Here is a 12,264-nt window from a genome sequence, read left to right on the forward strand (position 1 = left end):
TTGAATGTTTAATTGGATATTAGTTGATTGCAGGGATGATGCAGGTGTGCATTTATTTCCCACTTATGCTACTGTGATATGCAAACTGTCTGTGAGTTGAAAATAGTTTGTAACTATCATGTGGGGTTTAATGCGGAGCTTTCTCATAGGTTTAATATGAGAATATTAAGCATAGCATAATAGTTTAGTCTTACATACAGGCTACTTAAAAGGGATGTTTGTAGAGGCAGGTTTTTTTTTTTCTTTGTGTTGGGACTGTGTCACATGTTTGGCTTCTGAAACATCCATTTTTGGGATAATGTTACAGAAATAAGGTGTTTCAGTGTTTTTCTTTATTCTTAACTGTGAGCTGTTTAACAGAATTGAGCTGTAACAGTCTGTTACTAGCAACTTTCTTTTGTTAGGAAAATACGTGCCTGAGATTACAGAGCCTGCTTTTTCTCTGCTGTAGATTTGTCTTTGCTGCAGAAAACCCTTCAGCAAACTAAGATCTGAAAAATTCAGTAGGCACTGCATTGCTCATTGTTCAGGTCAGGAGCTCCTGTGTGATTCCAGGCTTGCTGTTTCTCTCTAAGGTATAAAGCAAAATAGTTATGGTTTGTGGCATAATGACAGATAAAGAGGCCAGCTACTTTGGCAGCTCTGAGGATGTGTCCTTATAAATGACACCTTGTACTCTGCTCCATAGAAATAAGGCCCTGCCACAATTTCTTGTCTTTGGCTGTATTTCATGATAATTTTTTCAAGAGCATATCAAGGAGCCAGTTGCCTTTAGAGAAACCTGGGCATGTAGTATTTCTGTGTGCCTTTGTGAAATCCCCCTAAGGGGGAGATTGGATAATCTTCATATGCTCAGAGAAGCGGTGCATGTGCTTCCTAAATGACATGTAGATTTCCTCTAACATATGTGCATCTTTTGCTTGGGCGAGAGTCAGCATTTCCCTGCCCTTTTCTCTTTTTCCTCTGCTCTGGCAGTACTATAGCTAATGAAAAGCTCTGAGAAACCCACTGCCTTCTGTTCCAGTGAGCACGTTAGGAGACTCTTAACATGCTGCAGTACATTTGCTGCAGCCATCTACACTGTAGGTATTTTTTCTGTGTCAATGTATAGGTCTTCTGAATCATCTTCCAGGATAAAGGACAGTATGAAGATAAGTTTTTGTCTTTGAGGTGAATTTTGAGGTGCTGCTGTTTGAAACCAGCCTGAAATAGTATAGAATAGTATAGAAATGCTGTTTAGTTTGTGTGGAGGTTTGTAGCATTGCTGTCAGGGTGGGTTTTCCCCCAGCTGATGACCATAGCAGTAAGGAATTAATTGTACGAGCTGTCCCCTCAGCCCATATTTACCTTGCCTTGTGAGCTAAAATATTATAGTCTCTCAGCTGAATCTACTCATGCTGCAGGGAGCCCACGTTGTACTTGATGTGCTCAAGTTTAACAATAGCATGCCCAACCAGATCCATGCACTGTCTTTGTGTAAAGGAGCTTCCTCACAGCTCAGAATTAGAACAATATAGAAGGGATATGGCACTGAGAGGCTCTTGATTCAGTGAGGTGAGACAATTGCTTTGTGGACAAAAATGCTTTATTGTTTATACAACACTGCTGTAGAGAGGAAATCTCTCAGCAGCCAGAGTGGCACATGGATAAATATCTGCCTATTAATATCAAATATATGGATTTCTTTCAGTGTTTTATTTCTGCATCTTAAGAATGAGAGAAAATAGAGGGGTTTTGCTCCACCAATTTTTTTTTTTTTGGGGGGGGGGTTCTCCTCCTGCCACCTCTGACCCCTTTGGAATTTGGTAGCTTATTACAGTTTGTTTCTGAGTTTCCTTAGGACTCTGCAGATTCAGGACAGGTAGAGGCCCTCTCTAGTAGGAGACTGGAACAAAACCCAGCAATTGCTTCACTTAATTTTCATACATTTGGGCTTCATTCTCCTATCAAAGACATGGTTTTGTTACCCAGTACATAGGGCGTAGGAAGTCCAATAATTTGGTTTGCCATTTTGCGCTTTCCTGACTATTTAAAACATTTTCCCCCCAAATTTTCCACTATGAGTAGTGAGTCACTTCTTGTTCCTCTGCACCACCCACAAGCAAGCGGTACTCGGGGATTTTTTTGTTGATCACATGATACTGCACAAAGCTTACCCTTTGCTTAAGCAGCATGCAGAAATATCCTTTAGAGTCTTCCAATCACTTTGGAACAACAAAGAATGCTAATGCTTCTGGATAATTTATACAGTAAAGAGCCCAAGGCAACCAATGGTTAGAAAATAAGTCTGGTGGGATCAGTGGGATCAGCCAGTGTCTTAGTCTTGTGTGATACTAGCAACAGTCATGCTGATTTATGTTCCTGTTTAGTTGGAGGATGGCAATGTGAGGCTAATATTTCACTGCTTTTGAATGGTTAAGCAATTTACAGTGCAATAACATTCCTGTGAAGGCTTGCTTCCAGACTTGGATGAGAGAAATGACCTTTTTAAAAACACACAGAGAACAACAACCTGTGTTTTGCCCCGTCCCCTTTAATTTCAAGGTGAGATATTTTGGAATTGCCACCCTCAGCTCTGTGGAGAGGCTGTGCTTCTGTGCCCTATGGCCCCACCACACTCCTGTTTGCTTGCATTCAGGACATTCCAGGCCTTTGCTGAAGGTTCTGAAAGGTTCAGAGCTTACCCAGCTTAACTCAGGCAAGAGAAAGGGATAGGGCCAGCAAGTGAAGGACCTGCATTATCCAGGTTTCCCATTTGTTCTGTTCAAGTTTAGATTACAGCTTCATACAGTTCTGCCTCTGGGTGGTTGTGCAGTGTCCTACACCGAAAATAGTTTGAGTACATCCAAGGGCAGACCTGAGCCTTTAATGGTATCACAGAACAAGCCAAACCACTCTTAAAAATAAGGGATTGATAGGATAGCTTGCTTGATACTTGCCAGTGCAGCTCTGTCATGTGTAGTTTTGTTTGTGAAAAACTAGAAATTGTTTATCCTATAATAATGTCTGGACAGAAATTGGTTGCTTAGTCAGTGCCTTTCCTAAAGTAAAGGTGAAACCTCTAAAGGGGTTTTTTTTTTGGTACATATCAGAAGAGAAGGACATGTCTTGGCCCATAGTCAATGATTTATGTTTTATACAATATTTAGTAGGACTGAAGTGATTTCCATTTATGTGTAGTTCTCAGGAGCTCTTGTGTTCTTTGGGAACACAGAATAATTTGATCATAATGCAAAGCCTGGCTGCTGCTGTCCCCGAGATGTTAAAAGCTGTTGCTGTCACAGCCTCTGCTGCTGCAAACTTGTGGGCAGCAGGGAAAGTAATCCATGTCAATGCCACAAATCCTGCTAATTTCATCATAAGGCTCACGATGTTTGAAGGTTTTACTTAACTCTCAGGTATGCTGGAAAAAATTGCCTTGCAGTTTCCTAATGGAAATAAATGGAAATGCTGTGTCAGGAGTGATCAGCCTGTAGGTGTTGCAGCTGCTTTGAGGAGCTTGTGCATCCTCTGGGCTGGGCTCTGCTGCCAGCTCCAAGGGCCTGTCAGAGATTCTTGGGCTGCCCTGCAGAGCAGAGCTGGGAACACCTCCCAGGGGCAGCAGGACACCAGGAGGGCAGCATCATATCCTCACTGGGACACTCCCACGTTTTCCCTCAGCACTCCTGCCGCTGTCAAATGTTTTACAAATCTCAGCCATGTGAAGGTTTTAGTACAAATGGCAATTTTCATATGCAAACAACTCTACCAGTTACCAGGTAAAACTTTAAACTCAGATAATAGCTAAAAATCCCCATTCTTTTTTATTTCAAGTATTTTAATTGTTTTTAAACCAATCTTGATCAGAGATCTGTTTTCAGCCTTCTGAACAGTTGGACTTGAATGTTGTAGAATCTAGATATGTTGAGTACAAGTAATTGTTCTTTCATTCATTTGTGTTAAAGCACAAACCAGGCAGATGTTGCTCTAACATCTGGGAACATGACCTATGGTAGGGGAAAAAATTGTGTAGATTAAGGGTCCGAAAGAAAAATTTATAAGCCAGTGATCTTTTGTAAGTGTGAGAAAAATTTAAGTCATATCCTTGTTTTTAGACATGATGCTCTGTCAGAGGCAAACATAATGAAATAGAAAGGTTTTTCTGATAGATCACTGGGGACACTGGTGGATGGGATATCTACTAACAATGCTGAATTCTTACCAGCATGGAGCTTGGTGGTGAAAGAGTGTTTCTATTCAGCTGGAAAAACAATTCCTTCTTTGAAGATGACCCCTACATGAATGAAACTATTCCATTGTATTGTGTGGGGAGCACTACAGCATCATTTGAAGTGGGCACTGCTCAGTGTTACTGTGTTGTTTATAAACCCAGAAAAAATTTTGTGCTGTTACATTTTTATTTAGTCGTGCTTAGAACATTTACCTTTTCCTTTTCACCTCCTTGATGCCTCAGGGCTGTGCTGTCACAAGGGATGGCCATTAGTCACTGTGCAAGTGTCAGTTTGGGTTAGAACCTGTGCTGTGCCAAATGCTTCCAGCTTGTGGTGGGAGGGGATGGACAAGAGGAGGGAGGACCAAGCATGGGTGGCCTCACTGTTAGAGGGAGGTGGCTCCACGACATGGATTTACAGCTGGACTCTCAGGCAGTGTAAATCAATACTGCTGCTACTGCCTGGCTGGTGTTAACACAGAGTATTTTATCCTTCTGGTTTTTCCACCCAGGCTGAGTTGGTTTTTTGGTGGGCTTTGTGTTTTGGTTTATTTTTTAATTGAGAGTTGAGGGAAGGGGAAAATGGGATGCTCTTGAAAGCAAAAGAAAGTTCAAAGATGGTTAGCGAACAATGATTTAAGAAGTAAAAAAAATCTTGTATGATTATGAGCATGAATATTCAACCCTGTGCCAAAAGTCAAAACTCTGCTAATTTCAAGCTCTTAACTTGCCCTAATTGATGGCTTCAGGATAAATGATGCATACTTTGATGCTATTCCTTTTGGGCGTTTACTAAATATTTTTTTACTGTGAGCCAAAATACTTGTCAACTAGTGGACTGACTGAGCATTTGCTAAAATTGAGTGTTGCCCTTATTCAGACCTAGTTTGACTGGAACAGGGAGCTGGGGGGAGGAGGTGGGTTGGGAACTAGGATGTTGGTGGATGTGATGGAACATATGTGGACAGAGGAAAGAAATAGAGAAAAAAAATGAAGTGTGAGTTGTAAATTGTATTAAAAAGGAAAACTGCTTCTCAGACAAAGCCTGATGTATTCTTAGAGTGATTTGCCCGAAGTTCAGGCAATAAAAGGCTGGATTTGCTGCTGTTCAGGTCTGTGCAGGCCACTGTTAGGGTCCTATCAGGGATTTTGAGGCTGAGGAGTGGGACTAGCACAGATCTCCTTGCGAGGGCAGAGCGGGGGCCCCAGTGCTCCTGGCCAGCTGGAAACCTCTGAAGGCTTCCAGCACTCTGTAAAATGGTCCCTTCTGGTTAGACTGGGACGTGCTGGGGGGCACTTCAGGTGATGAGCTCAGCAGAGGTGGCACAGCTGCCCCACGTTGTTCCTCACCTCAGCTACCTAACTCATGCTATACCCCTGTGTTTTAAAGCCAAAACTCTGGGTGACTTCAGAAGAGAACTCAGTGTGTGTGAGGCAAGTTGCCCTTGTTTTAAGGTACTGAGTATTCTCCAGCCTTGCAGCTTCAGCTTTGGGCATTCTGCATATGGCTCTGGTATCTCTGGTGGGTTTTTGGGCTCATATAACACTTAAAAAAAAATCCTTTTCTTGTGCCTGTTGCCTGGTGCAGTATTTTTGTGGAGTTCTCCTTGGTTTGCCAGTGCTCTACAGGGTGGATAAATACAGACCACCACGGAAGAGATCAGCTTCTCTTATTTTTTACAGAGATCACTGTGTGGTAACTTGGAAGGGAAATTCAACATGATATTTGTTTAGTATTTATTCAAGGAAGACTAATGGGGAAAGGAAAACTAGATTGAAACAAAAAGATTGCCTTGTTAATTGAAAAGAAAATTCACTCTGGGATATATTTTATTTTTGTATAAATCATGATTTTGCCAATAAGCTGAAAGCTCTGTCAATTTAGTAATATGAATTTGTCACATATAGGATTTATTGCACTGAGATTTACACAAGCAGTTGCCTTTGCATTGTGTACCAGAACTGAAACTTTGTTTTGCCTTTTGAGTTGCAGAAAGACACAGGACATGCTGTACTTCATAGCTGCCTTAATCTGAAAACTTTAGATAACTTATGATTTTATTTTAAAAACCTGAATTATATATTTTACCCAATATTTTATTTGTTCAGCAGTGTTCTATTCACAGTTTTGGATTTCAGATTATTGGGCAGCCAAATGCTGTGCTATCACAGTTTATTTATCAATTTTAAATCTCAGTTTGAGAATTCATTTGAGCATCTTTTATTTTTTTCATTGAAAAATCATTCAGAATTCGAGAGAAAAGTACAAGATAGAAGGGTTCACTTATGTTTCTGATACCCTAGGCTATATTTATCCAGTTGAAATCAATGGGGTTTTATGAAAGAAATTGTATCTTGATAAAAGTGGTGGTACCCATGTCCTGTGATAGCACACTGATTGCTAATGTGTGCAAGCAGGAAATGAAGGTCTGCACCTTAACAGGTATCCACTGCCCTGTCCTGGCAAGGTACCCAGACACAGGGACTCCATTTAATTCATGGGTGCTATGTGACATTCCACAGAGCCTGCTGGAGCTGCCTCAACATCTCCACCAGTGGATTAAGCCTGATGTCTCTGGTCACCCTATCTCTACCAGGAGCCAGTCAGGTTCCTGGGTGTGCCTGGTGCTTCACCTGTTAAATTCATAATTTAAAATACAAAAAAAAGCCTCTCTTGTCACTTGACCTTGTCACTTGCTTCCCTTGTGAAGAAAGAGACACCTGGTCTAGTGGAAGGTGTCCCTGCCCATGTCAGGGTGGTTAGAACTGGGTGATATTTCCAACCCAATCCTTTCTATGGTTCTATGAATTACATTCAGGTACTCCACACTCATTTGTTGTACCCCTATAAGTAATGCATAGATGAGATAAAGGCATAATATGTCAATTGTTTGTGTTTTTGAAAGCAGTGAAGTATATATGCTTTTTCTGTGAAATCCTGTCAGCTCAGCTCTGAGCTACAGGCCTGTCCTTAACCCTCTGGCAGCTGCTCTTGAGCTGAGATGCTCTTAAGTCCCCAGGCTCTGCTGGAGAAAGAGGGGAGAGTCAGAGGAGGACACAGGTAGTTGAATTGTAAGTGCCAGGAAAGGATTTCCTGGAGCTGCTGAAGAGGCTGTTTGTGCATTATCATGTTTTCAAAGCAGATCCTTGAACTCTGGTAGACTGTGGGCAGCTGGGAACTGATACAAATCCAAGGACTTGCACGCTTCCCTGCTAGTGAGGAGAAACCCCAGGGTGCAACACAAATACCTGCTGCACTAATGATGAGGTGTCTGCCAGGCTGGGATGGGCTCTGCTGTACAGCTGCTTGTGGGACATCCTTGTGCTCTCCTCAGCCCGAGTCCCAGGCTGGACTGGCACCCAGCAGAACACCTTTAAAGTGCCATGCTCTGTGTGTGTGCAGCTGGGAGCTGGGGAGCTGGGGCTCAGGGCTCTGCCAGGGACTCCCCACCCGTGTGTTTTGCACCAGTGCATCCACAGCTCTGAGCTGAGCATCTCCAGAGTGTCCCTGCTGCCCACAGGGAGTTTCCTCTGTGTTAGGGACCCCTTATCCTGGGAGAGGTGGAGTCCTGCTGCAAGGGGTTCAATTTACAGTGGCTGCAGGAGAGCCTGGCTCAGCCCAGTGCCAGAGCTGCTGGCCAGGCTGGGTCCTTAGGGAGAAGCTGTCCACAAAGTTGCTAACAGTGTTTTCAGAAGTACTGTGGCTGTGTATGAATATTTTGTTTCTTCACTTCTATAATTTACAGTGATTCCGTTCCATTGTTGTCATTGATTCCTAAAGGAATTATTAATCCTGTTTCTAATGAATGGACAATTTGTGAAATCAAAAAGTTTAGTGGTCTTTTTAAACTTGTCCCTTTTCCTTTAAAATTCTTCAAATTAAAGTATCACCAGCAATTTCTGCATCACATTCTGAGTTTACAAAGCTTAGAACAATTCGCAAATCAGTGTTATTGTTGACATCTAAACTTTCAGTTAGAGCACCCTTGTTTTGCATATTCTAAAGAACTTTCCTTAAAGGCAGTATAATAAATAGAAACCATGTGACATTATCCTGCATATACCCTCTAATAAATACTGCTTTTACCTGCTCTGTTTCTTCTTGTTAGAAGATACAGCTGTGGAACTCACTTTCTATTCTGCACATTGGTTCATTTTCTGGTGAATTGTAAATGTCAGGATGCAGAATAACTCCATCATTGTCTTCCTTTAGTTAAACAAGATTTTCACAGTTAGCTGGGCTGTTGTCCTTCCCTGTGTTCTCTCCAGATGGGTGAACTTGAGGACGTGCTTCCTGGCTGTCTCTGGAAACTTGTAGAAAAGCAGAGCAATAGCCAACTCTGCTCCTCTACATAAAATTATGGAGCATTTTACTAACAAAAGGCAGAGGTGGAACCGAGGCACTGACTGCAGTTAGCTACAGTCACTTTTCCAGCCTTGAATCAGTGTCTTATAAATACAGGCATTCAGAGCTTTAGATTAAATTCCTTCATAGGTTGAATAATTTTCTTTTCTCCCACACAGCTTTTTTTCTTTCTCCCAGAATTGCTTTGCCACTCTCTCTGGACCCTAGTGGGGTACCTCTGAAATTGCAATCATTTCCCTTTCATTAGTCACTGTCTTAATGGCATTTGCAGCCATCCCCACAGCTGAATGTCCCATTGGCCCATGAGCAAAGAGTGGTGTCTGGGTGCTTCCAGTAACCCGTTCTCCTGCTCCCTTTGGATTTGTATGAATCTGGCAATAGCCCTGGTGCTGAGGCCAGTGTTTTCATGCTCAAACTGCAGGAAGAATGAATGCAGATGTTGTTCACAGACTGCTGGCTGCACCCTGCAGCACAGGTGGAGCCCTGCTGGGGTGCTCACTGTGCCCGAGGGGATGGATCTCCCGAGGGGACAGAGATGTGCACCAAGCACCTCGTGGTGCAGCACGTCAGGAAAGGGGCTCAATCTCTCAGTGAGTAAATGCAGCATTTTCTGAAGAGCTTCTCTCAAAACAGGCCATTTTTCTTTTGGCCTGACAGTAGCAGACAGTATGTTCTGGAGGGTGCCTATGGATGGCTTCTACAAAACAAAACTCTGAAAAGTTTACGCATTGCATAGTGAAATATTGCTGAGAAGTGGGTGGCAAAGATTTCTTCTATCACATTTTTACCATCTAAGCAGAAAAAACATCTTCAAGGAGAATTGGTGAATGCACTGGATACCTGCAGTCCTAGTTTGTCTTGCCACTTGATTTAATATGAAACCACCACCACTTTGAAGCTGTTAAACATCAAAATTCTCATAACTAAAGACTGCTGTTTTTCTACCAGCCTGAAAAGATTAAAAAGATGTTGAGAGGAAAACATGTCTCATGACAGTGGGTGCACAATCAAAGTTTCTAAGTAGGGCAGCCTGAGGAGCAGCCAACGCTTTTTAACAGTTATGGGAAAGTGTATGTTTTTTGATGTTCCTATCTGATATCTTTCTACCTTTTTTTTTGTACTATCAGACTGTCTGTTTATGCTCAAAGAAGGCTTAATAAATGTTTTGCACACTCAGCACACACTGCCCACATAAAAGATGAAAAGTATGCCAACTTCCAAACAACAAACAAAGAACTGGGGGTTCACCACTGACTCTTCCAGTTTGAGCTTAAACAGTTTGTTTAATTGCTGGGGTCTGTGTCCATAAAATATCTCCATGTTTTTGTTCTTGTGCATTTTAAGGGTCTCTTTTCAAATGTCAAGCACTGTGTGTTTTTCTGTTCTTGATATAGAATATGTTTTGTGTGTCTTGCATAAGTTCCACGTCTACAAAATAACGCCTGGGCAGGGTTTAGAGTTTTTTAATGACCTTGGAGCTGCTAAATGCTGTCCTGGTGTGTGACCTACTGGCTGTGTCCACAGCTATCAGGAACATTTTTGTTGGTGTCTTACCATAATTCTGGAGGAGAAATACATTTTTCAAAGAATTTTGTCCTTTTTGAAAAGCTTTTGGTGGAGAGGAAGCATGCATGATAACAGTTCTAGTTATGGCTCCTGGTATTCAGTATAAATATCCAATTTACTTGTTTTTAGATTAATTTTTTTAACATTATGCTAAGCCTTTGATTAAAGGCTGCTTTAGAAGGACTGATCATATTAGATAAACTGCAAATAGAAACCAACATTTTTTACAGAGATTTTATAAAACTCTTTACACTTTTTTCTGTTTCTCACCCAATATACAGCGAAGTTATCCAAATCCTGGTTTTAGAAGTGCATGAGTTTAATCTAAAAGAGCCAAATGTAGTGTATTTTATAATGCTGTATGTATCTTCTTGTTGGCCTACGTGCTTGCTATCCTCCAAGCTAAACTCACTGAATTGTGGTCAAGTCAGAGGTCCAATTAGCAGAACCACTGAACATATGCAATAAATTCAGCTTGAAAGGCCACATGCACAATCTGCCTTGGGTTGGAAAGCCAAGAGATGCTGTGACCAAACAAGATCCGCAGGGAAGCTGTTCAGAATTGCAGCCCTTTGTTCCCAACAGCAAAGCTGCCCCTTCCTCCTTGTTTACTACCAAATGCAAATGAGCAAACAGGGCTGGTGCACTTTGAAAACCTGTCAGTTTGAAGGAAGATGAGAAAAAAGGAATGAAGGGATTAGAAAGAGCCTTGATGCTGGAATGGGAGCAGCGTTTGGATGGGAGCAGCTATGGCAGAGAGGGAGGGAATGACTGAGGCAGCTGAGGAGAAGTTTGGGGTTATTTTGGCTGTAACTAGGTGCTGGAAGATGAACTCCTCATTCTGAGGAGTTCCTTAACTCAAAATGCTTTCCCAATGCCACATCAGTAGGTGAAACCTGGGAGAGAAGGAAGCAGAATAGGAAGGACAAGGTCAGCAGAAATTCATCTTCTTCTGGGGCTGGCAGTCCTGCTGAGTTGAGGGAGGGCTGCAGTTCCTCTCAGGACAGTGCCAGCAGGGCCACCCTTGGCTGCTAAGATGGCCAAGGGGACACCTCTCTTCCATGAGAGCATCCTCTGTACTGCAGGTGAGCAGACAGGGAGCTGCCTGCAGGGCTGCTGCTCTGAGTGCACGGCTGCAGGGGACTGCAGTGGTGCTTGTGGGCCCCCCTGCCCAGGCAGAGCAGGGATTTGGGTCTCAAGGTAGGCAAAATGACAAAAACCCTCTAGCTGTGTACAGCAGGGTGAGAAATTTAATTGTTTGGAAGACATCCAAGCAATTGCATCTGATTAAGTCCTTGAAAAGATAATATCTGTTACCTGGTTGCATGAATTTATACAGGGGGATAGAGTACAGTGCTTTGTCAAGGTCCACATACAAAGAGTTAACCACAAGATAATCAGGGCTTGTCAGATTTAAGATATTTCTGGTACAGTGTTGAACAATTAATGTACGCCCACAAAATAGCAATTGTTCCTTAAAATTGTAGTCTGCTAACCAAAATATATTATTTTTAATTCTTAAAGTTTAGGGGTAAAAATGCAATTCACCTTAATGTCTGTCTGTGTGTTTCTTTTTTATTTGCAGTAAAATTTTTGCACATTTTCTTGACAAATCAAAATCTCTGTCCTAGTTTTTGCAAGACATGCTCTCTGTGCCTGCCTGTTTCCTAGAAAATAGTTGTCCAAATGAATTGTCTGAGAAAGGAGCAAAGGTCATGCCCCAAAAAGGAAAATAAAGTCACAGATTATATTAATATTTAAACTTAACAATATCTTAAGGAAAGATTGAGGAAATACACAAAAAGGAAAAATAAAACTTGAGGGAAAGCAGGAGGAGATTGGGCAAAGCTAGCCAGCAAAATCCCTGCCAAAGCTTCTGGAGGTCTCTGACTAGAACTTTACAATACATTGGGTCCTCCTGCTCATTCAGTTTTGTCTGTTTTAGTTATTCAAAATAGCATTTTTTAATATACGTGTGCTTTGCAGTGGTAGTTGATTTTGTTAATATCAGTTATTTTATGCCTTTATTGTTCAGATGACTGTTCAGTTCTGTGCCTCAGATAATTTTGTTAATGCAAACATAACTTTAGTATATGAAGCCTGTTTAACACGGGGGCTGTCA

At 41.9% G+C, this 12,264-nt stretch overlaps 1 protein-coding gene across 29 annotated transcripts in view; it reads left to right on the forward strand.

The window, feature by feature from the left end:
- ANK3 (ankyrin 3) overlaps positions 1–12,264 on the forward strand; it is a 336,993-nt gene that overhangs the window by 145,224 nt on the left and 179,505 nt on the right. The gene's annotated exons all lie outside the window — the stretch shown is intronic.

Source organism: Lonchura striata, chromosome 6 (assembly GCF_050655825.1).
Source record: "Lonchura striata isolate lonStrDom1 chromosome 6, ASM5065582v1, whole genome shotgun sequence".
Classification (NCBI taxonomy): Eukaryota; Metazoa; Chordata; class Aves; order Passeriformes; family Estrildidae; genus Lonchura; species Lonchura striata.